The sequence below is a fragment of the Chiloscyllium plagiosum genome, chromosome 50 (genome assembly GCF_004010195.1).
Source record: "Chiloscyllium plagiosum isolate BGI_BamShark_2017 chromosome 50, ASM401019v2, whole genome shotgun sequence".
Lineage (NCBI taxonomy): Eukaryota > Metazoa > Chordata > Chondrichthyes > Orectolobiformes > Hemiscylliidae > Chiloscyllium > Chiloscyllium plagiosum.
The window spans coordinates 2,579,064-2,601,916 of NC_057759.1; positions in this window are offsets into that span (position 1 = coordinate 2,579,064).

Genomic DNA, 22,853 nt, shown 5'->3' on the forward strand with positions numbered 1-22,853 from the left:
ATGTTCTATAGCACTGAGGCGAGGCGCCAACTCGTGAACACCGCCTCCTACTGCCCCCTTGAATACGACAGCGCCTCCGATCGTCTCCCAGGTCAACCATAAACTCATCACATCAGGCTATCTCCTAACCACAGACTCCAACCTTGTAGTAAGGGAAGACTGCACTGGCCGGTTCTACCTCCAACCCAAAATTCACAAACCTGACAGCCCCTGTCAATACATCCTGTCCACCTGTTCAGCCCAACCAAAATTATCTCTGCATATCCGAACACCTTCCTGTTCTCCTTTTGTCTGGGAACTCTCCATATACCACCCACGCCGCCCAACTATACCATGACTATTGGTTCCCCGTCTCCCAAATTACCTCACCTTCACTATGGACATCCTGTCCATACACATGTCCATCCACTGTGGCGAAGGCATCCAAGTCTTCTGTTTCTTCCTCTCTCGCAAACCCAACCAGTATTGCTCCACCGACACACTCATTTGATTCACAGAGCTATTCCTCACCTTCAACAACTTCTTCTTCCATTTCTCCCATTTCCTGCAGACCAAAGGGTTAGCCATGGGCACCCGCATAGTCCACAACTATTCCTGCCTCTTTGTTAGATACATGGAACAGTCCATCTTCTGCCGTTATACTGGCAAAATTCCTCACTTTTTCCTCTGCTGCATTGAAGACTGTTTTGGTGGCACCTCATGCTCCCATGAGCAGGGTGAAAAGTTCTTCAATTTTGCAAACACATTCCAGCCTGACCTCAAATTCACCTCATAGTGTCATCGAGTCATAGAGATGTACAGCATGGAAACAGACCCTTGGGTCCAACCGGTCCATGCCGACCAGATATCCCAACCCAATCTTGTCCCATCTTCCAGCACGCAGCCCATATCCCTCCAAACTCTTCCTATTCATATACTCATCCTAATACCTCTTAAATGCTGCAATTGTACTAGCCTCCACCACACCCTCTGGCAGCTCATTCCATACACATATCACCCTCTGCGTGAAAAGGTTGCCCCTTAGTCTCCGACGCTCCAGGGAAAACAACCCCAGCCTGTACAGCAACTCCCAATAGCTCAAATCCTCCAAAACGTGCAACGTTCTTGTATATCTTTTCTGTACCCTTTCAAGCTTTGCAACATCTTTCCGATAGGTAAGAGACCAGAATTGCACGCAATATGCGGACAGTGGCCTAACCAATGTCCTGTACACCAAAACATGACTCCCAACTCCTGTATTCAATATCTGACCAATAAAGGAAAGCATACCAAATGCCTTCTTCACTATCCTATCTGCCTGCGACTCCACTTTCAAGGAGCTATTAACCTGCACTCCAAGGTCTTTTTGTTCTGCAACACTCCCTAGGACCTTATCATTGAGAGTATAAGTCCTGTTAAGATTTGCTTTCCCAAAATGCAGCATCTCGCATTTATCTGAAGTAAATTCCATCTGCCACTTCTCAGCTCATTGACCTATCTGGTCCAAATTCTGTTGTAATTTGCGGTAACCCTCTTCGCTGTCCACTACACCTCCCATTTTGGAGTCATCTGCAAACTTACTAACTGTACCTCTTATGTTCGCATCCAAATCATTTATGTAAATGACAAAAAGTAGCGGGACCAACACCGATCCTTGGTCACAGGCGTCCAGTCTGAACAACAACCGTCGACCACCACATCTACCTTTGAGGCAAGTCTGTACCAAATGGCTAGTTTTCCCTGTATTCCATGAGATCTAACCTTACTAATCAGTCTCCCATGGGGAACCTTGTCAAACGCCTTACTGAAGTCCATATAGGTCACATCTACTGCTCTGCCCTTATCAATCTTCTTTGTTACTTCTTCAAAAAACTCAATCAATTTTGCGAGACATGATTTCCCACGCACAAAGTCATGGTGACTATCCCGAATCAGTCCTTGCCTTTCCAAATGCATGTGCTTCTTGTCCCTCAGGATTCCCTCCAACAACTTTACCACCACTGAGGTCAGGCTCAACGGTCTATAATTCCCTGGCTTGTGTTTACCGCCCTTCTTAAACAGTGGCACTGCACCACGTTTGCAAACCTCCAGTCTTCTCGCACCTCACCTGTGACTATCGATGATACAAATAACTCAGCAAGAGGCCCAGCAATCACTTCTCTAGCTTCCCACAGAGTTCTTGGGTACATCTGATCAGATCCTGAGGATTTATCCACCTTTAACCGTTTCAAGACATCCAGCACTTACTTCTCTGTCACTATCTATTTCCCTACAGTCTATGTCTTCCATATCCTATTCCACAGTAAATACTGATGCAAAATATTCATTTAGTATCTCCCCCATTTTCTGTGACTCCACACAAAAGCCGCTTTGCTGATCTTTGAGGATCCCTATTCTCTCCCTAGTTACCCATTTGCCCTTAATGTATTTGTAAAAACTCTTTGGATTCTCCTTAATTCTATTTTCCAAAACTACCTCATGTCCCCTTTTTGTACTCCTGATTTCCCTCTTAAGTATACTCCTCCTTCCTTTAATCTCTTCTAAGGATTCACTCGATCTATCCTGTCTATACCTGACATATGCTTCCTTCTTTTTCTTCACCAAACCCTCCATTTCTGTGGTCATCCAGCATTCCATGTATCTACCAGCCTTCCCTTTCACCCCGACATGAATATACTTTCTCTGGATTATTGTTATCTCATTTCTGAAGGCTTCCCATTTTCCATCCGTCCCTTTACCTGCGAACATCTGCCTCCAATCAGCTTTCGAAAGTTCTTGCCTAATGAGGTCAAAATTGTCCTTTCTCCGATTTAGAACTTCAACTTTTAGATTTGGTCTATCCTTTTTCATCACTATTTTAAAACGAGCAGAATTATGGTCGCTGACCCCAAAAAGTGCTGACACCTCCGTCACCTGTCCTGCCTTATTTCCCAAGAGTAGGTCAGGTTTTGCACCTTTTCTAGTCGGTACATCAATATGCTGAATCAGAAAATTGTCTTGTACGTACTTAAGAAATTCCTCTCCATCTAAACCTTTAACACTACGGCAGTCCCATTCTACGTTTGGAAAGTTAAAATCCCCTACCATAACTACCCTATTAATCTTACAAATAGCTGAGATCACCTTACAAGTTTGTTTCTCAATTTCCCTATGACTCTTAGGGGGGTCTATAATACAATCCCAATCAGGTGATCATCCCTTTCTTATTTCTCAGTACCACCCAAATAACTTCCCTGGATGCATTTCCCGAGAATATACTCCCTCAGTACAGCTGCAATGCTATCCCTTACCAAAAATGCCACTCTCCCTCCCCTCTTGCCTCCCTTCCTATCCTTCCTGTAGCATTTGTATCCTGGAAAATTAAGCTACCAGTCTTGCCCTTCCCTGAGCCATGTTTCTGTAATTGCTATGATTTTCCAGTCCCATGTTCCTAACCATGCCCTAAGTTCATCTGCCTTCCCTGTTAGGCCCCTTGCATTGAAATAAATGCAGTTTAATTTATTTGTCCTACCTTGTCCCTGCCTACCCTGACTGTTTGACTCACTTCTGTTCTCAACTGTACCAGTCTCAGATTGATCTCTTTCCTCACTCCCTCCCTGGGTCCCACCTCTCCACCTTACTCCCAAGCAGATCTAGCAAATCTCCCTGCCAGTATATTAGTTCCCTTCCAATTTCCGTGCAATCCGTCCTTCTTTTGCAGGTCACTTCTACCACAAAAGAGATTCCAATGATCCAAAAATGTGTATCCTTCTCCACATACACCAGCTACTCAGCCATACATTCATCTGCTCTATCATCCTATTCGTACCTTCACTAGCTCGTAACACTGGGAGTAATCCTGATATTACTGCCCTTGAGGGCCTCCTTTTCAAATTTCTGCCTTACACTCTGTAATCTCCCTTCAGAATCTCAACCTTTTCCCTTCACATATCGTTGGTTCCAATGTGGACAATGACCACTTGCTGGCCCCTCTCCCCCGTGAGAACATTCTGCACCCTCTCTGAGACATCTCACCCTCCCCTTCCTAAACCTCTCCATCTCCATGTTCAGCACTCAACTCAACATGGACATTTAATTCAAGGACACTGGCTCACCCAGTCACGTGGACTACAACTCATCCCAACCCTCTCCTGTGAAATTCTATCCATTAATCCCAATTCCTCCAGCTCAGGGCATAGTTAGGAACAAGGGACGGGGATTATTTCGGAATTACTGAATCGTGGCTCAGGGATGCACAGGACTAGCAGCTTAATGTTCCAGGACACAAATGCTATAGGAAGGATAGAAGGGGAGTGAGAGAGGAGGAGGACTGGCACGTTGGCAAGGGATAACACTACGACTGTACTTGGGGTGGGGGGGAGGGGTGGAAGGGAAGTTATTTGGTTGGAACTGAGAAACAAGAAAGGGATGATCACGTTGTTAGTATTGTTCTATAGTCCCGAGTAGTCAGCCGGAAATTGTGAAACAATTTTGTAAGGAGGTTTCAATTATGTGTAAGAGTAATAAGATGGTTATGGTGTAGGATTTTCAAGTTCCAAACAAAGACTGGCACTGTCATAGTGTTAAGAGTTTACATGGAGAAGAATTTAAGTGTGTACAAGAATACTTTCTGATTCAGTACGTACCTCCTAGACAAGGTGTAAGAAATGACCGACCCTTTGGAAATAAGGCAGGGCAGGTGACTGAGGTATCTGTGGGGCAACACTTTGGAGTCAGCAACCATAATTCTGTTAGTTTCAAAATAGTAATTGAAAAGAATAGACAGGATCTAAAACTTGAATTTGAAAATTGAAGGAAGAGCAGTTTTAACAGTATTAGGCAAGAAATTTCAAAAGTTCATTGGGGCGGATGTTTGCAGTTATATAGATGGCTAGAAAATGGGAACCCTTAAAAGAATGACGCAACGAGAGTACCGACACAGTATGTTTTTGTTAGGGTGAAATGAAAGTCTTGTAAGTGGAGGGAATTTTGGATGACGGGAGATATTTAGGCATTCATTAAGAAAAAGAAGGAAGCATATATCAGATATAGATAGCAGATATTGAGTGAATCCTTAGAATGGTATGAAGGCAGTAGTATACGTAAGAGGGAAATCAGGAGGGCAAAAAGGCGAAATGAGTTGGCTTTTCAAAATAGTTAAGGAGAGCCAAATGGATTTTATAAATAACTTGAGAACAAAAGACGAACTTGGGTGTGAATAGGGCTCCTCAAAGATCAGCAAGGCAGTCTCCGTGTGGAACCACAGGAGAGGGGGGAGATACGAAACGCGAATTTTTCATCAATGGAAAAGGATATGGAAGATATAGAATGTGGGGAAACAGATGGTGACATCTTGAAAATGGCCATATTAGAGAGATGGAGAGGTGCTGGATGTCTGAAATGCATAAAGGTTTAAAAAAATCTCTAGAATCTGATCATGTGTACCCTCTAAATCTGTGGAAAGTTAGGCAAGTGACTGCTGAGCCTAGTGCTGAGACATTCGAATCTTCTATTATTGCAGGTGAAGTGCCAGAAGACTGGAGGTTGGCTAAGATAAGAAAATGCCTGGAACGAGAGATCGGTGAGCTTGACATTAGTGGTGGGCAAGTTGTTGGATGGAGTCCTGAGGGAAAGGATTTGCATGCATCAGAAAGGCAAGGATTGATTAGTGATAGTCAACACTCTAAGCAATGTTTCATTTGGAGTGATTTTTCTATAGTTCCGAATTGTGCAAGAATGCAACTATCACGTTTTTGAATATTCAATTGGATAGTGCAAATTAACATTCAGGAAATGATTTGGATGGGGAAGGGGCAGATTTTTCTTATTCATTTACGGGATGTGGGCACCGCTGCTTGCGACAGCGTTTATTTCTCAGATGGCTATTAATAACCAACTGCATTGCAGAGGTGTAGGTGCAGAGCAGTTAAGGATGGCAAATTTCCTCCTCTGAAGGACATAATTACGTAGGCCAGATGGGACTTTCTCCAACAATCGACAATGGTTTCATGGTCATCATTAAAATCTGATTTCCAGATCATTATTTGATTCAGATTCCACCATCTGTCATGGAGGGATTTTAACAGCAGTCCAAGACATGACTTTCTGTCTGTATTAACTCTGTCTAGCTATAATACGCTATGACACCGATAGATCTGATAGCCCACAAAGGAAGGAACACTTTATTTTTAAAAGAAAGGCACAACAAGCTTTGTAAGAGAGAAGCTGAATGTTGGATTTTATTACAAATTCGATTACAATGTCATAATTTGGAATTTGCTGGTGAACACTAGTGCAGACACTTCCAATTGTTCCCTACCACCCCCACCCCCCAATCTATCATGCAAACCCTGCAGTGTGGGAAAAGAGTGTTTGGCCCAACAGGGCCACACTACTCTGATCAGTAACCCACACAGACCCATTCCCTACCATATTACCCCGATTAAGGCACCTAACTTATGCATCCCAGAATACTATAGGCAATGTAGCATAGCTAGTTCAACAAATCTGCACGTCTTTAGATTGTAGGAGGAAACGAAAGCACAAAGCGGTCAACCCAAGCAGACACAGGAAGAATTGCGAAGTCCACACAAACAGTGGCCCGGTGCTGGAATCAAACCCAGGTCCCTGGCGATATGAGGCAACAATGCTAACCAAAGAGCCATGGTTTCACACGTAAACAACAGATCCAGCTGTATTTTGGACAATTCATAGAAGATTCATCTGGTTGGTTCCAGGGCTTATAGGATGCACGTTCTAGTCAGAGATTATCCAGGCTGGGCCTGTTCACAACGCTGCTAAGATGATTGAGAGATTATTTTAAATATTAAAGAAGATAGTTATTGATACGCTTGAGATTGTAAAGATATCTGGGGCTGCAGAGCTGGAATGGGGTCGAATTATGATAAAGATCAGAAGGAAGTTCTACTCGTGGTTGTTTACAGGGTGGAGTTGCTCATCTTTGGAATTGTTACTCTTGGAAAATAGTGGGAGCTGTGTTACTGATGGTCATGCAGCGATGTGGTCATCAGAAACTGGCTTTCACAACATAAGATGTAGGAACAGGAGTAAGTCATTCGACCCCTCAATCTTGCTGTGACACCCTATAGGATTGTGGCTGATCCCACATTCCTCACATCCACTTTCCTATCTTTTACCATAATTCCTGACTCATGAAGAATCTATCTGACTCACCCTCAAATGTAAACAAGGACTCTGCCCCACCACACAGTTCTGTGTGGCATGGAGTTCCAAAAAATTCCAACTCTCTGACTGAAGAAATTCTTCAAGTCTTCAATTAGTGTCCCATATTCTGAGACTGTGCCCTCTGGTTCTGGAGTCTCCAATGAGGGAGAAACATCCTCTCAGCAATGACCCTATAAAGCCCCTTTCTGGTTCAATGAGATCCCCTCTCATTCTTCTGATCACCAGTGAGTCGAGTCCCAATTTTGTTTTAGATTTCCTACAGTGTGGAAAAAGGCCTTCAGCCCGAACAGTCCACCCCGACCATACGAAGAGTAACCCGCCCAGACCTATTTCCCTCTGACTAATGCACCTAACACTATGATTAGTACAGTAACCAACCCAGACCAATGCACCTAACACAATAGGCAATTTAACATGGCCAATTCACCTGACTTGCACATCTTTGTGATGTGGGAGGAAACTGGAGCAAACCCACGCAGACACGAGGAGAATGTGCACACTCCACACAGACCATCACCGAAGCTGCAAGCGAACCTGAGACCCTGGTGCTGTGAGACAGCAGTGCTAACCACTGTGCCATCGTGCTTATTGGGCAATCCCGTCATACCGGAGATGATCCTAGTGAACCCTGTCTGGCACAGACCAATGAAATGGCCTCTTTCCTTAAAAAGGGGGAGCAAAACTGCTCTCCACGCTCCAGATGTGGTCTCCCAGCATCTTGGACAGTTGCAGTAAGTCTTCCCTGAATTTGGCAGGACACGTCAATTGAGTGTAAATTAGATATATCAAACACTTGCCCTTATCAGTCAAGGCATCAGTTCAGTTCGATGTTTGCATTGCTATCAAGGTTAAGTTTACGTTAGAGTTATACAAGTAATCTGCTCTCAAAAATAAAACGCACGCATACTTTCCCTCAGTCAAAAATGAAGTTCTGCAACATGATTTTAAAAATATGTGAAACTTTGCATCCGTCAGAATACCACAGTTTTAGCACATATCAAAATATTCTTTGTGGTGTTATACAATTTGGGACAACATTTTCTGTTCCCTCAAGCATTTGATTTCTTTCATTAAATTAAGTCATTTCGCAGTTTGCGCATACACCTGCAAGAGGATCAGGATGGCCTTCGAAAAATGAAATAGTGCAGATGCCATGAATCTGAAACAAACACAAGAAGTGCTGGAGAACCTCAGCAGGTATGACAGCATTCGCAGAGATGGCGAGAGAAACAGAGTTAATGTATATTTTCCAGTGATCCTTCTGCAGAGGGAGGTTTACCAGAATGTTGTCTTGGTATGGGAGAGTTTCATTTATAGCAAGAGATTGGACGGATTGGAATTATGTTTTTCTTAGAGCAGAAGAAATTGAGGGACATACTTGAGACCTATACAATTATGAAAGACGAAGATAGAGTAGATAGGAAGAAACTTTATTTTTAACATGAAACGTTGACTGCATTTTTCTATCTCTCTCTCTCTCCACAAAAGGTGCCAAACCTGTTGCGTATCCCCAGAACTTTGTGTTTCTATCCTGTAATGTTAATTGTTTTCTCTCTCTCTCTCTCTCACCACATCAAGACCTCCACCCACCACCATGCTGCCAGACCTGCTGAGATTTTCATGTAATTTCTGCGTTTGTTTCAGACCTTCAGCATCACCAGTTTGTTTGCTTTATCTTGGTGGATATACATTTGTTCATTGTTTGCAACTCTTTGTCCAGTTATGGTCTTCTTAGCTGAGGAAGGATGTTCTGGCTATGGAGGGAGTGCAGCGACGTTTGCCTCAGCTGATTCCGGGATAGCAGGACTTATGGATGAAGGGACCTTGGATCGATTCGAATTATATCCACTCGATTTTCTATTTTTAAATGAGGGGTGTCTCATAGAAACAGATAAAATTTAAACCGGAGAAGACAGAGATAAACACAGAGGAGGTTGGGTACCTGTGGGGGTGGGGGGCGGTGAGCTCACAACCAAAGTATTGCAATCTGATGGAGACCCCGCAGTAGTGAGACAGGGATAAATATCTTCTCCCACTGAGTAGCGAGCCAGTGGAAGTCTTTGCCACAGAATGTGTTGGGACCAGAACATTGAATTGTGTTCGAGAAGGAGTTGAATCAAGTTCTTTGAGGCTGAAACGGGATACAGGGGACTGAGCTGGATGATCCTATTGAATGGACAGAACGGGCCAGTAGGGTCAAATGCCCTACTCTTGCTCCTATGACCTATGTTTCTCAGGCACAATAACAAATGAAGAACTCTTGGCATAGCATTGTCGCAGAAAAACTTGCAGGCAGATCTACAGCAATTCCTCAATAAGAGTGTGACTTAATCTGCTGTAGTTATCATGTCGAAGACTATGTAACGGTTCCGTTTTCAGGTACCAATGGCACACATGAAAACGTAGTTCTCTTTCTTCAGACACGGGAAAAGACATTTTACACTGCATTTAACCTTTGCTCTGAAAACTATCTCTCTTTTCCTTCCGAATATGAGTGTACTGTTGTGAAGGAGGCACGTGAACATTGAGACTAACTTCTAGTTGAAGTGGATGAAATACAGCGGAAATAGCTAGAAATAGGGTTACAAAGTTCACACTGCAACAGACAGGATTGTTTTTTCTGATGGATGTACATCCCTCCGCAGATCATCGAGTCACAGAGCCATAGAGCATGGAAAAGGAGCCTTCAGTCCAACTCATCCATGCTGACCTCGTTTCCCAAACTGAACTAATCTCATTTGCCTGCAGTTAGCCGATATCCATCCAAACCTTCCCTCTTCACGTACCTGCTCAAATGTATTTTGTGCGTAACACTTTTTCACACCTCTACGTTTCTTTCTGGCAGTTCTATCCACATATGAACCATTTGATGTGTGAAAAATTTGCCTCTCAAGTCACTTTTATTTTTTTTGTCTTCTCACCTTACAATTATGCACTCTAATTCTGAAATCACTTACACTGGGGAATGACCTTGGCTTTTCACGTTATTTGTGTCCCTCATAATTTTAAATACCTCTGTAAGGTCACCCCTCAACCTCTCATGCATTAAAAAAAACAGTTTACCTATCCTCTCCATATAACTCAAATATTTCAGTCCTGGTAACATCCTTGTAAATATTTTCTTCACATTTTCCAATTTAATAATATCATTCCTGGAACAGGGAGAACAGAATGAAATTCAATAATCTAAAAGTGGCCTTACCAACATCCTATATAACAACATGACATCCCAACTCCTATTTTCAATGATCTGATCAATGACAATAAGAGTGTCAAATGCCTTTTTCACCACCCTGTCTACTTGTGGCGCAACGTTATGCAAATGCACTCTAATGTCTCTCTGCTCAACAGTCGCCAGACACCTACTATTAACTGTTTATGTCCTACCCGGGCTGACCTTATTAAAATTCAACACCTCATATTTATCTAAATTAAACTCCATTTGCCACTTCTCAAACGATTGGCCCAATTGATCAAGCTTCCTTGAAATCATCGATAACATTCATTGCTGCCAAGTTTACCACAAATTGTTTTTTATCTCGTTGATGTTAACCCTACTGAGAATCCTCTTGCAAGGATGCCTGCCTTGAAAAAGTTTTCCTCCTCTCCCTACAAGAATCTCAGGGAGCCCATTTCGCACTGAAACTCCCAGGTACTCTATGCTACTTTCTCCCCACCCCCACCCTCCTCTCCTTTATCTCTCCACCCTTTAGGCACTCTGCCAGTATTCATGATAGAGGGCGTTTGCCCGAAACGTCGATTTACCTGCTCCTCGGATGCTGCCTGAACTGTTGTAATTTTCCAACACCACTCTAATCCAGAATCTGGTTTCCAGTATCCGCAGCCCTTGTTTTTACCTCGTTTATTTTAACCCTACTGCGAATCCTCTAGCAAGGATGACTGCCTTGAAGAAGTTTTCCTCCTCTCTCTACAAGAGTCTCAGGGAGTTCCTCTCCCTCTGCAACTCCCAGGTAATCTATGCTACATATTCCCCACCCCCACCTTCCTCTCATTTATCTCTCCAACCTTCAGCCACTCTGCCTGTAGTCCTGATGAAGGGCTTTTGCCCGAAACATCGATTTTCCTGCTCCTCGGATGCTGCCTGAACTGCTATGCTTTTCCAGCACCACTCTAATCCCGACAGGAAGCACCACTGTCGCAGCAAACACACGTCTTTTCTGCCTTCAGTAATTACTGAGAAAGCAGGTAAAAACACAGGCGATCCCGGGTCAATTCGTAAGTTGGTTCCCAAACTAGGTTCGTGACGAAGTTAGGGGTGTGGTGGTGGTGTGGGGCTGTGTGACCAAAGACCATTGACCAATAGGGTACCACATGAAGCAGTACTGGCTCCCTTATTGTTTGCAGTATCCATAAACAATTTGAATGAGAATGTGTGAGAGATGATAAATTTATTTTGTGGATGAAGAGGAAGGTGTTGCATTAGAGGAGGATACAGACAAATTGCTCAAATGGGCAGATCCTGCATTTATCTGAAAAGGGACTCCTTGAACGTTAAACGATTGAACATCGTCAGATGGGCAAATGGTGTTTAACTTTGATAAAAGGCAGGTGATGTACTTTTGAAGAAGGAATAAGACAAGGGAGTACTCAAGGCAGAACAGTAGGAAGCTCAGAGCGATTTAGCGGTGCTTATCCACATATATCAGAAACTGGCCATAGAGACTAAACGGGAAGTTAAGAAGGTTAATGGTTCGCTTGAACATAAGTTTAATTCTAATCACTTAAAAGTGAAAAGCCTGAGGTTTAGAGGAGGATTTGAGGATTGTTTTGTCCAGAGAGATTAAAGTGGTGGGATTACTCTTGTGAAAGTAGTTGTGGCAGGAACCATCGCAACTTCCAAAAAAAATTTGGATAAGCCATTGATGATGTAGACCAACGTGGAGGGGCCAAATGGCCTAGTTTTCCTATTTCTAATGGGCTTACGAAGTGTCTGAACTGCTGTAGATTTAAAGTACCTCATGCTGTACAGACTCATTCGGCCGAAGGTCTTCTTCTGTATTGTATGATTCTATGATTTAATGTTCTTTTTTCTTTGCTCAGACTTGTTTTAGGATCGTGCAATTCAAATCGTTAACCAAGATTCTTTGCAAAATACTATAAACTTTTCCAAATCTGGATGCATCTCAGGTGTTATGTGATAACTCCAGACCATTGTTCTGGGTCAGCAATATTCACGAACCGATCTTCTTCCAACGAATGAAAGGCAGTGTTTGCCAATTTTGGTCAGAGTTCTTTAGGTGGTAAACAGTAATCGAGTCGATGTATGGGTTTCAGTGAGACTTTTCATAAGGCGCCACATGACAGACTGACCATAAAAATAAGAGCACACTGGAATATGAACTGAAGGATCAGTAATTGGCCTCAGGGTGTTGGTCGAGAACTGTCAGTTTTTAGCTTCTCACTTGTGTAGTGAGTAAAGAGCCGAGAAACAGGATAAGTGCAACCATACCTTTGTTGGCAGCATGGAACAGGATAAGCCCAATGGCCTCCATCCATGTTGTCAACATTGATGAGTTTAAGTATTGGATGGTCATTGCTTATGGTTACTAACTATCTTCAGCCAAGCATAGGGGGGTGGAAAATGTATTGGGGCTTTGCCTCAAGTGTGTGGCACAGTATTAAACGTGGAGCAACAATTGTCCTCAGTATCTTTCAGGGACCTCAACGTGAGATCACACTAAATGTAAAGTAAGTGTGCTCCTTCCTGTCCTGTAAAATAAATGTTTATAAAATTGTGTAAAAAGTCATTGACTTCCACAAGTCCATTTCTTTCCTTGAGACGAGCTATTGAGCTGTTCTGTAGAAAGTGGCGAATATTTTACATACAAAGTAGGCAGTAGACTAACATTGTCCTGTTCTCACTGCTGTACAAGGTGAAATTTTTGCATCACTACATCGAATCAGCAGTTTAGATTATGAAACTCACGATGATACATGCAATATTGTTATTGGCTGGCTGACTTGTTTGCGTTTTATCGAAAATGTCTGTATCATGATGCATCCCTTTATCCATTCCCCCACAACTTCTTACTTACGTAATTGTATAGTGAATGTTCGCAATCTGCTCGGTGTAAGACCGCCAGACTTTGAAATTTAAATTCAACACAAATCTGGAACTGCAATTAAAAAAATCGAACCTTTATTCCAGAAACATTACTGACGATCTCTGGTTTAATAGTGCACCGAAAGTATCTCTCGGCCATCAGCTCCCCACACTGTAGATGCACAATAAAGAAATGCCAGGCAGCAACACAACTTCATGGTATGGTCTCTAAGAATGAGTTTTAGGAATTGCTGTTTACCTGAAGGTTGTGTTTGTGCAAATTTCCTTTCCATCCTGACATGAAATATTCAGCTCTCAATAACCATGGTTTACAAATCATGCACTCAATGCGTCATTATGTGTACATCGAGACTACGCAGCAGCTCCCAGTCACAGGATTTAAGATTTGGGTATCATATAATCACAGAATCATAGAGTGCCGTAGCAACTCCTCTGCACATGAAGTCTGTCCCAGCAAACTAAACGAACTTTGTATCTGAGAGAGAACAGCAGTGCTTCAGTCGCTGATGGAGATCAGCGGTGTCTTTGCAACTGAGCGAGAACGGCAAGGCCTGTGTATCTGAGGGAGAACAGCAAGGCCTGACTAACTGAGGAAGAAGAGCAGAGCTTGAGTAGCCTTAGGAGACCTGCAGTGCCAGTGTATGTCAGAGAGAACAGAAGTGCCTTCGTATCTGAAAGAGAACAATAGTGCCTGGGTAGCTGAGGGAGATCAGCGTTGTCTTTGTAACTGAGCGAGAACAGCAAGGCCTGTGTATCTGAGGGAGAACAGCAGTGCCTGACTAACTCAGGGAATACAGCAGTGTTTGAGTAACTGAAGGAGACCTGCAGTGCCAGTGTAAGTGAGAGAGAACAGCAATGCCTTTTTATCTGAAAGGGAACAGCAGTGTCTGAGTAGGTGAAGGAGAATAGCAGTGCCTGTGTATCTGAGGGAGAACAGCAGTGCCTGTGTATCTGGGAGGGAACAGAAGTGCATGTGTATCTATGAGAGAACAGCAATACCTCTGTAGCCGGGAAGGAAAAACAGTGCCTGTGTATCTGAAAGAGAACAGCAGTACCTCTGTAGCAGGGAGCCAACAGAAGTCCCTGAGTAGCGCAGGGAAAACAGCAGTGCCTGTGCATCTCAGAGAGAACAGCAGGGTCTGTGTTTCTCAGAGAGTACAGCAGTGTCTTTGTGTCAGAGAGAGAACAGCGGTGTTTTTGTATCTGAGTCAGAACAGCAGTGTCTGAGCATTTGAGAGAGAACAGCAGGGCTTCTTTAGCAAGGAGACAACAGTAGTGCCTGTTTATCTTAGAGAGACCAGCAGTGCCTGAGTATCTCAGAGAGAGCAGAAGTGCCTGTGCATCTGAGAGAGAACAGCATGGCCTGTGTTTCTCAGAGAGAACAGCAGTGTCTTTATATCTGAGAAAGAACAGCGGTATATTTGAATCTGAGAGATAACCGCTGTGTCTGAGAATCTTAGAGAGAACAGCAGTGCCTCTGTAGCAGGGACAGAACAGTAATACCTGTGTATCTGAGAGAAAACAGCAGTGTCTGTGTATGTGAGAGAGAACGGCAAGGCCTGCGTATCTGAGGGAGAACAGCAAGGCCTGACTAACTGAGGGGGAAGAGCAGTGCTTTAGTAGCCGAAGGAGACCTGCAGTGCCTGTGTATGTGAGAGGGAACAGAAGTGCCTATGTATCTGAGAGAGAACAGCAGTGCTTGAGTAGCTGAGGGAGATCAGCGTTGTCTTTGTAACTGAGCGATTACAGCAAGGCCTGACTAACTGAGGGAATACAGCAGAGTGTGGGTAACTGAAGGGGACCTGCAGTGCCAGTGTATGTGAGAGAGAACAGGAGTGCCTTTGGAACTGAGAGGGTACTGCAGAGCCTGAGTAGGTGAGGGAGAACAGCAGTGCCTGTGTATCTGGTTGGAAACAGAAGTGTGTGTATATCTGTGAGATAACAGCAGTACCTGTGTAGCGGGGAGGTAACAGCAGTGCCTATGTATCTGAGGGAGAACAGCAGTACCTCTGTAGCAGGCAGCGAACAGAAGTGCCTGAGTAGCGGAGGGAAAGCAGCAGTGCCTGTGCATCTGAGAGAGAACAGCAATGCCTGCGTTTCTCGGAGAAAACAGCAGTGCCTTTGTGGCTGAGAGAGAACCGCAATGCCTGAGCCTTGGAGAGAGAACAGCAGTGCCTGTGTATCTGAGAGAGAACAGCAGGGCCTGTGTATATGAGAGAGAACAGTAGGGCCTGTGTTTTTCAGAGATAAGAGCAGTGTATTTGTATCTGAGAGAGAACAGCGGTAGCTTTGTATCTGAGCGAGAACCGCAATGTCTGAGCATCTGAGAGAGAAGACCTGTGCCTCTGTAGCAGGGTGGGAACAGTAGTGCCTGTGTACCTGAGAGAGAACAGCAGTGCCTATCTGTCTGAGAAAGAACAGCAGTGCCTGTGTATCTGAGGGAGTTCAGCAGTGCCTGCGTATCTGAGGGAGAACAGCAGTGCCTGTGTATCTGAGAGAGAACAGCAGTGTCTTTGTGTCTGAGAGAGAACAGCAGTGTCTGAGTCGGGGATGGAAACAGCAGTGCCTCTGCATCTGAGAAAGTGCATCAGAGCCTTTGTATCTGAGAGAGAACAGCAGTGTCTTTGTATCTGAGAGAGAACAGCAGTGCTGTGTATCTGAGAGAGACCAGCAGTGCCTGAGTATCTGAGGTGGATTCGCAGTATCGGTGCGTCTGAGAGAGAACAACAGTAGCTGTATACGTGAGAGAGAACAGCAGTGCCTGTATATCTGAGAGAGAACAGTTGTGCCTCTGTAGCTGGGAGAGAAAAGTAGTGCCTCTGTAGCAGGAAGACAGCAGCAGTGTCTATGTATCTGAGAGAGAACAGCAACGTCTGAGCAGCTGAGGGAGATCAGCGGTTTCTTTGTGTCAGAGAGCGAACAGCAGGGCCTATGTATGTGAGGGAGTTCAGCCGTGCCTCGGTCTCTGATTGAGAACAGAAATGCCTACGTAACTGAGTGACAACAGCAGTGTCTGTGAATCTGAGAGAGAACAACAGTACCTATGTACCTGAGAGTGACCAGCAGTGCCTCTGTATCTGAGAAAGAGCATCGGAGGCTGTGTATCTGTGAAAGAACAGCAGTGTCTTTGTATCTGAGCGAGAACAGCAGTGCCTGTGTATCTGAAAGAGCAGAGCCATGACTCTGTAACAGGGAGAGAACAGCAATGTCTATGTATCTGAGAGAGAACATCAGTACCTTTGCAACAGAGTATCAACAACAGTGTCTTTGTATCTGAGAAAGAACAGTAGTGTCCTTTTAACTGAGAGAGAACAGCAGAATCTTTGTATCTGAGAGGGACCAGCAGTGCCTGTGTATCTGAGAGAGAAGTGCGGTGACTCTGTAGCAGGGAGAAAACTGCAGTGCCTATGTATCTGAGAGAGAACAGCAGTGTCTGTGTATCTGAGAGAGAACTGCAGTGCCTGTGTATCTGAGGGAGTTCAGCAGTGCCTGTGTATCTGAGGGAGTTCAGCAGTGCCTGTTTATCTGAAAGAGAACAGCGGTGTCTTTGTCTCTGAGAGGGGACAGCAGTGCCTGAGTAGCTGAGGGTGAACATCAGTGCCACTGTATTTGAGAGAGAACAGCAGGGCCTCTGTATCTGAGAGAAGACAGCAGTATCTTTATATCTGAGAGGGATCAGCAGTGCCATTGCATCTGAAGGGAACAGCAGTGTCTCTCTATCAAAGAAAGAAGAGCAGGGCCAGTCTATCTGAGAGAGAACAGCAGGGCCTGTGTATGTGAGGGAGTTCGGCAGTGCCTGGGTCTCTGAATGAGAACAGCAGTGCCTATGTAACTGAGTGACAACAGCAGTGTCGGTGTATCTGAGAGAGAACAGCAGTACCTCTTTAGCTGGGAGTGAACAGCAGTGCCTATGTATCTGTGAAAGTGCATCAGAGCCTGTGTATCTGAGAGAGAACAGCAATGTTTTTGTATCTGAGAGAGAACAGCAGTGTCTTTGTATCTGAGAGGGAACAGCAGTGCCTGAGTGGCTGAGGGAGAACAGCAGATAACTTTGTACATGATGGAGAACAGCAGAGCCTCTGTATCAAAGAGAGATGGGCATGGTCTGTGTATCTGAGAGAGAACAGCAGTGCCTCTGGAGCAGGGAGAGAATAACAGCGCCTGTGTATATGAGAGAGAACAGACGCGGATTTTATCTGAGGGAGAACAGAAATGCCTGTGTATATGTAAGAGACCAGCAGTGCCTCTGTATCAGAGAGAGAACAGGACCACCTTTGTATCTGATAGAGAATGGCAGTTTCTCTGTTTCAGAAATGGAACAGCAGTACCTGCGCATCTGAGAGAGTACGGCAATGACATTGTATCTGAGAGGGGAATTCCGTACCTGTGTTGGTGAGAGAGAACAGTACTGCCTTTGTAACCGGGGGAGGAATTCAGTACCTGTATTGCTGAGAGAGAACAGCAATGCCGTTATGTCTGAGACAGAACTGCAGTGCCTATGTTCCTGAAAGAGAACAGCAATGCCTCTGTATCAGAGAGAGAACAGCAGTGTCTGTGTGTCTGAGAGAAAACAGCAATGCCTCTGTTTCGGAGCGAGTACCTTTGTATCTCAGAAAGGACAGCAGTGCCTGTATATCTGGATGAGACAAACAGTCCCTCTGTGAGAATGTGAACAGCAGTGCCTCTCTATCCGAGAGCGAACACCAGTGCCAGAGGTTCTGAGAGAAGACCAACAATGCATGGTTATCTGAGAGAAATCAGAAGTGCCTTTCTATCTGTATCTGAAAGAGAACAGCAGTGCCATCGTATCTGAGAGAGAAGTAACATTGCGTCTGAGAGAGTACTGCAGTACCTATATTTCTAAGAGAGAAGAGCAATGCCCTTATATCTGAGAGAGAACAGCAGTGCCTATGTATCTGAGACAGAACAGCAAAGCCTGTGGATCTGAGAGGGAACTGCAGTGCCATTGTATCTGGGAGAGACCAGTAGTGTCTATGTCTCTGAGAGAGAGCAGCAATGCCCATGTATCAGAGAGAGAACACCAGTTCCTGTTTATCCGGGAATAAACAGCAATGCCTCTATATCTGAGCGAGGACTGAATGCCTTTGTATCTGAGGGAGAACAGAAATGCCTGTGCGTCGGAGAGAGAACAGCAATGCCTCTGTATTAGAGCGAGAACAGTAGTGCATCTGTATCTGAGACAGAACAACAGTAACATTGTTTCTGAGAAAGGAGAGTGGTACCTGTATTCTAAGAGAGAACAGCTGTGGCTCTGCATCAGAGAGAGAACAGCAATGCCTCTGCATCAGGCAGAGAGCAGCAGTATCTTTCTATCTGAGTGAGAACAGCTGTAACTCTGGTTCACAGAGAGAACAGCAGTGCCTGTGTCTCTGAGAGAGGACAGCAGTACTTTGTTTCTGAGAGAGCAGCAGTGCCTTTGAAACTGAGAGAGAGCAGCAGACTCTGTGTCTGAGAAAGAACAGCAATGCCTCTGTTTTAGAGCAGAACAGAAGTACCTTTGTTTCTCAACGAGGACAGCAGTGCCTGTGTATCTGGAAGTGACCACCAGTGCCTCTGTGAGAGGTCGAACACCAGTGCCTGTGTATCTGAGAGTGAACAGCAGTGCCTGTGTACCTGAGAGCGAACAGCAGTGCCTGTATTTGAGAGCGAACAGCAGTGCCTGAGAATCTGAGAGAAGAATAGCAGTGCCTGTGTTTCTGAGAAAGTACAGTAGTGTCAGTGTCTCTGAGGGAGAGAACAGCAGGGCCTTTGTATTAGAGAGAGAACAGCAGTGCCTGTGTTCCTGAAAGAGGATAACAATGCCACCGTATCAGAGTGAGAGCAGCAGTGTATGTGTATCTGAGAGAGAACAGCGAAACATTTGTATATGAGCGAAAACAGCAGTACCCTTATATCTGAGAGGCAATGGTCATGCCTCTGTATCTGAGAGAAAACAGCAATGCTGTTGTATCTGAGAGAGAACTGCAGTGCCTGTGTTCCTGAAAAAGGACAACAATGCCACTATATCAGAGTGAGAGCAGCAGTGTATGTGTATCTGAGAGAGAACAGCACTACATTTGTATTGCAGAGAGGACAGCAGTGCCTGTGTTTCTGAGAAAGTACAGTAGTGCCAGTGTCTCTGAGGGAGACAACAGCAGAGCCTTTTTTTTTTATCAGAGAAAGAACAACAGTGCCTGTGTTTATGAACGAAAACAGCACTACCCTTCTAGCTGAGAGAAAATGGTAGAACCCGTGTAACTGCGTGAGAACTGCAGTGCCATTGTATCTGAGAGAGGACAGCAGTACCTGCGTTTCTGAGCAAGACCAACAATGCCTTGGTATCTGAAAGGAAACTGGAGTGCTTTGTATCTGAGAGAGAACGGCAGTGCCTCTGTTTCAGAGAGAGAAGAGCAGTACCTGTGTAACTGAGAGAGGACAGCAGTACCTGTGATTCTGAGAATGGCAGTGCCTTTGGACCTGAGAAAGGATGGCAGTTCCTGTGTATCAGTGAGGGAACAACAATGTCTGCAAATCAGTGAGAGAAAAGCATTGCGTATGTGTCTGAAAGAGAACAGCAGTGCCTTGTTTCTGAGAGAGAACAGCAGTGCCTCTGAGTCAGTGAGAGAACAGCATTGTGTATTTGTCTGAGAGTAAATAGTAGTGCCTGTGTATCTGATAGAGAACATTTGAGCCTTGGCATCTGAGAGAGAACCGCAGGTTTTGTGTTTTTGAGAGAGAAAAACAATGACTGTGTATCTGAGAGAGAACAGCAGTGCCTGTGTATGTGGAAGAGACCAGCAGTGTCTCTGTATCAGAGAAAGAACAACAGTGCCGGTGTATCTGAGAGAGAACAGCATTGCCTGTGTATCTGAGAGACTACAACAGTGCATTGGTATGTGAGTTAGAACAGCAGTGCCCGTGTATCTGGAAGAGACCAGCAACGACTCTGCATCAGAGGACGGAGCGCAGAGCCTTTGTATCTGACAGACAACAGCAATGTGTCTGCATCCGAAATAGAACAGCAGTGTAAGTGTGTCTCAAAAGGAATAGCAGTGCCAGTGTGTCTTAGCCCAAAACACCAGTGCGTTTGTGCCTGAGAGAGAACAGCAGTAACATTGCGTCTGAGAGAGGACAGCAGCACCTGTATTTCTAAAAGAGAACAGTAGTGCCCTTACATCAGAGAGAGAGCAGCAGTGCCTGATTATCAGAGACAGGACAACAATGTCTGTGGATCTGAGAGGGAACTGCAGTGCCACTGCATCTGGGAGGGACCAGCAGCGACTATGTCTCTGAGAGAGAGCAGCAATGCCTCTGCATAAGAGAGAGAAAAGCAGTTCCTGTTTATCTGGGAAAGGACAGCTTTGCCTTTGTATCTGAGTGAGGACTGAATGCCTTTGTATCTGCGAGAGAACAGCAATGCCTGTCTGTCGGAGAGAAAACAGCAATTCTCTGTATGTGAGCGAGAACAACAGTGCCACTAAAACTGAGACAGAACAGCAATAAGATTGCGTCTGAGAGAGGGCAGCAGTTCCTGTATTTCTAAGAGACAACAGTATCTGTGTATCTGAGAGATAACAGCAGTGCCTGTGCATTTGAGATAGAACACAAATGCCTCAGCATCAGAAAGAGAACAGCAGATCCTGTATGTCTGAGAGAGAACAGCATTGTCTTTTTATCTGAGGGAGAACAGCAGTGCCAGTGTGTTTGTAAGAGACCAGCAGTGCCTCTGTATCTGAGAGAGAACAGGAGTGTCTTTGTATCTGAGAGAGAACGGCAGTGCCTCTGTTTCGGAGAGAGAACAGCAGTACCTGCGTATCTGAGAGAGTACGGCAGTGCCATTGTATCTGCGAGAGGAATTCAATACCTGTGTTGCTGAGAAAGAACAACAGTGCCTTTATATCTGAGAGAGGAATGCAGTGCCCACATATCTGAGAGAGAACAGCAATGCCGTTGAGTCTGAGAGAGAACTGCAGAGCCTATGCACCTGAGAGAGAACAGCAATGCCTCTGCATCAGAGAGAGAACAGCAGTGTTTGTGCATCTAGAAGAGACGATCAGTGCCTCTGTGAACGAGTGAACAGCAGTGCCTGCGTATCTGGGAGCGAACAGCTGTGCCTAAGCATCTGAGAGAAGAACAAAATTGCCTGTGTATCTGAGAGAGAACAGCAGTGCCACTGTATCTGATAGAGGACAGCAGTGCCTTTGTATCTGAGAGAGAACAACAGCGCCTGTGTATCAGAGAGAGAACAGCAGTGTTTGTGTATCTAGAAGAGACCATCAGTGCCTCTGTGAACGAGTGAACAGCAGTGCCTTTGTATCTGAGAGAGAACAGCAGTGCCTGTGTATCTGAGAGAGAACAGCAGTGTAATTGTATCTGATAGAGAACAGCAGTGCCATTGTATCTGAGAGAGGACAACAGTGCCTTTGTACCTGAGAGAGAACAGCGGTGTCTGTGTAACTGAGGGAGAACAGCAGTGCCATTGTATCTGAGACAGGACAGCAGTGCCCATGTACCTGAGAGAGAACAGCAATGCCTCTGTATCGGAGAGAGAACATCAGTGCCTGAGTACCTGAGAGAGAACAGCACAGCCACTCTTTTTAAGAGAGGACAGTAGTACCTCTGTTTCCTCAAGAGAATAACTGGGCCTCTGTATCAGAGAGAGAACAGCAGTGACTTTGTACCTGTAAGAGACCAGCAGTGCTCTGTATCAGGAAGAGAACAGGAGTGCCTTTGTGTCTGAGGGAGAACAGCAGTGCCTGTAGATATCAGAGAGCACAGATGTGCTTGGGTATCTGAAGGAGAACGTCTGAGCGTTAACATCTGAAAGAGAACAGCAGGTTTTGTTAGTCTGAGAGAGAAAAACACTGCCTGTGTATGAGATAGACAACAGCAGTGGCTGTGTATTTGAGGGAGATCAGCAGTCATTGTTTATCTGAGAGAGAACAGAGGTGCCTGTGTATCAGGAAAGGAACCAGAAGTGACTGTGTATCAGAGAGAAACCAGCAGCGCCTTTGTGTCTGAGGCAGAAAAGCAGTGCGTGTCTATCAGAGGGAGAACAGCAGTGTCTGTGCATCTGACAGAGAACAGCAGTGCCTGTGTATGTGAGCGAGAATAGCAATGCCTGTGCATCGGAGAGAGAACAGGGATGCCTCTCTATCGGATATAAAACAGTAGTGCCTGAATATATGAAGCAGAATTGCAGTCCCAGTATATCAGAGACAGAATAGCAGTGCCTGTGTATCTGAGAGGGAACAACAGTCATTGTTTATCTCTTGGGGAACAGCAATGTCTGTGTACCTGAGAAAGAACAGCAATGTCTGTGCATCTGGAAGAGAACAGCACTGCCTGTGTATCTGAGAGAGAACAGCAGTGCCTCTGTATCGGAGATAACTCAGCAGTGCCTGTGTGTCTGTGACAGAATAGTAATGTCTGTGCATCTGAGGGAGAACAGCAGTGCCTTTTATCTGAGACAGAACAGCAGTGACTGTGTATCTGAGAGAGAACAGCAAAGCCTCTGTATCTGAGAGAGAACAGCAGTTCATTTGTATCTGAGAGAGAACAGCAGTACCATGGAAGTAGAAATTCAGTTAACTGGGAAGATGAT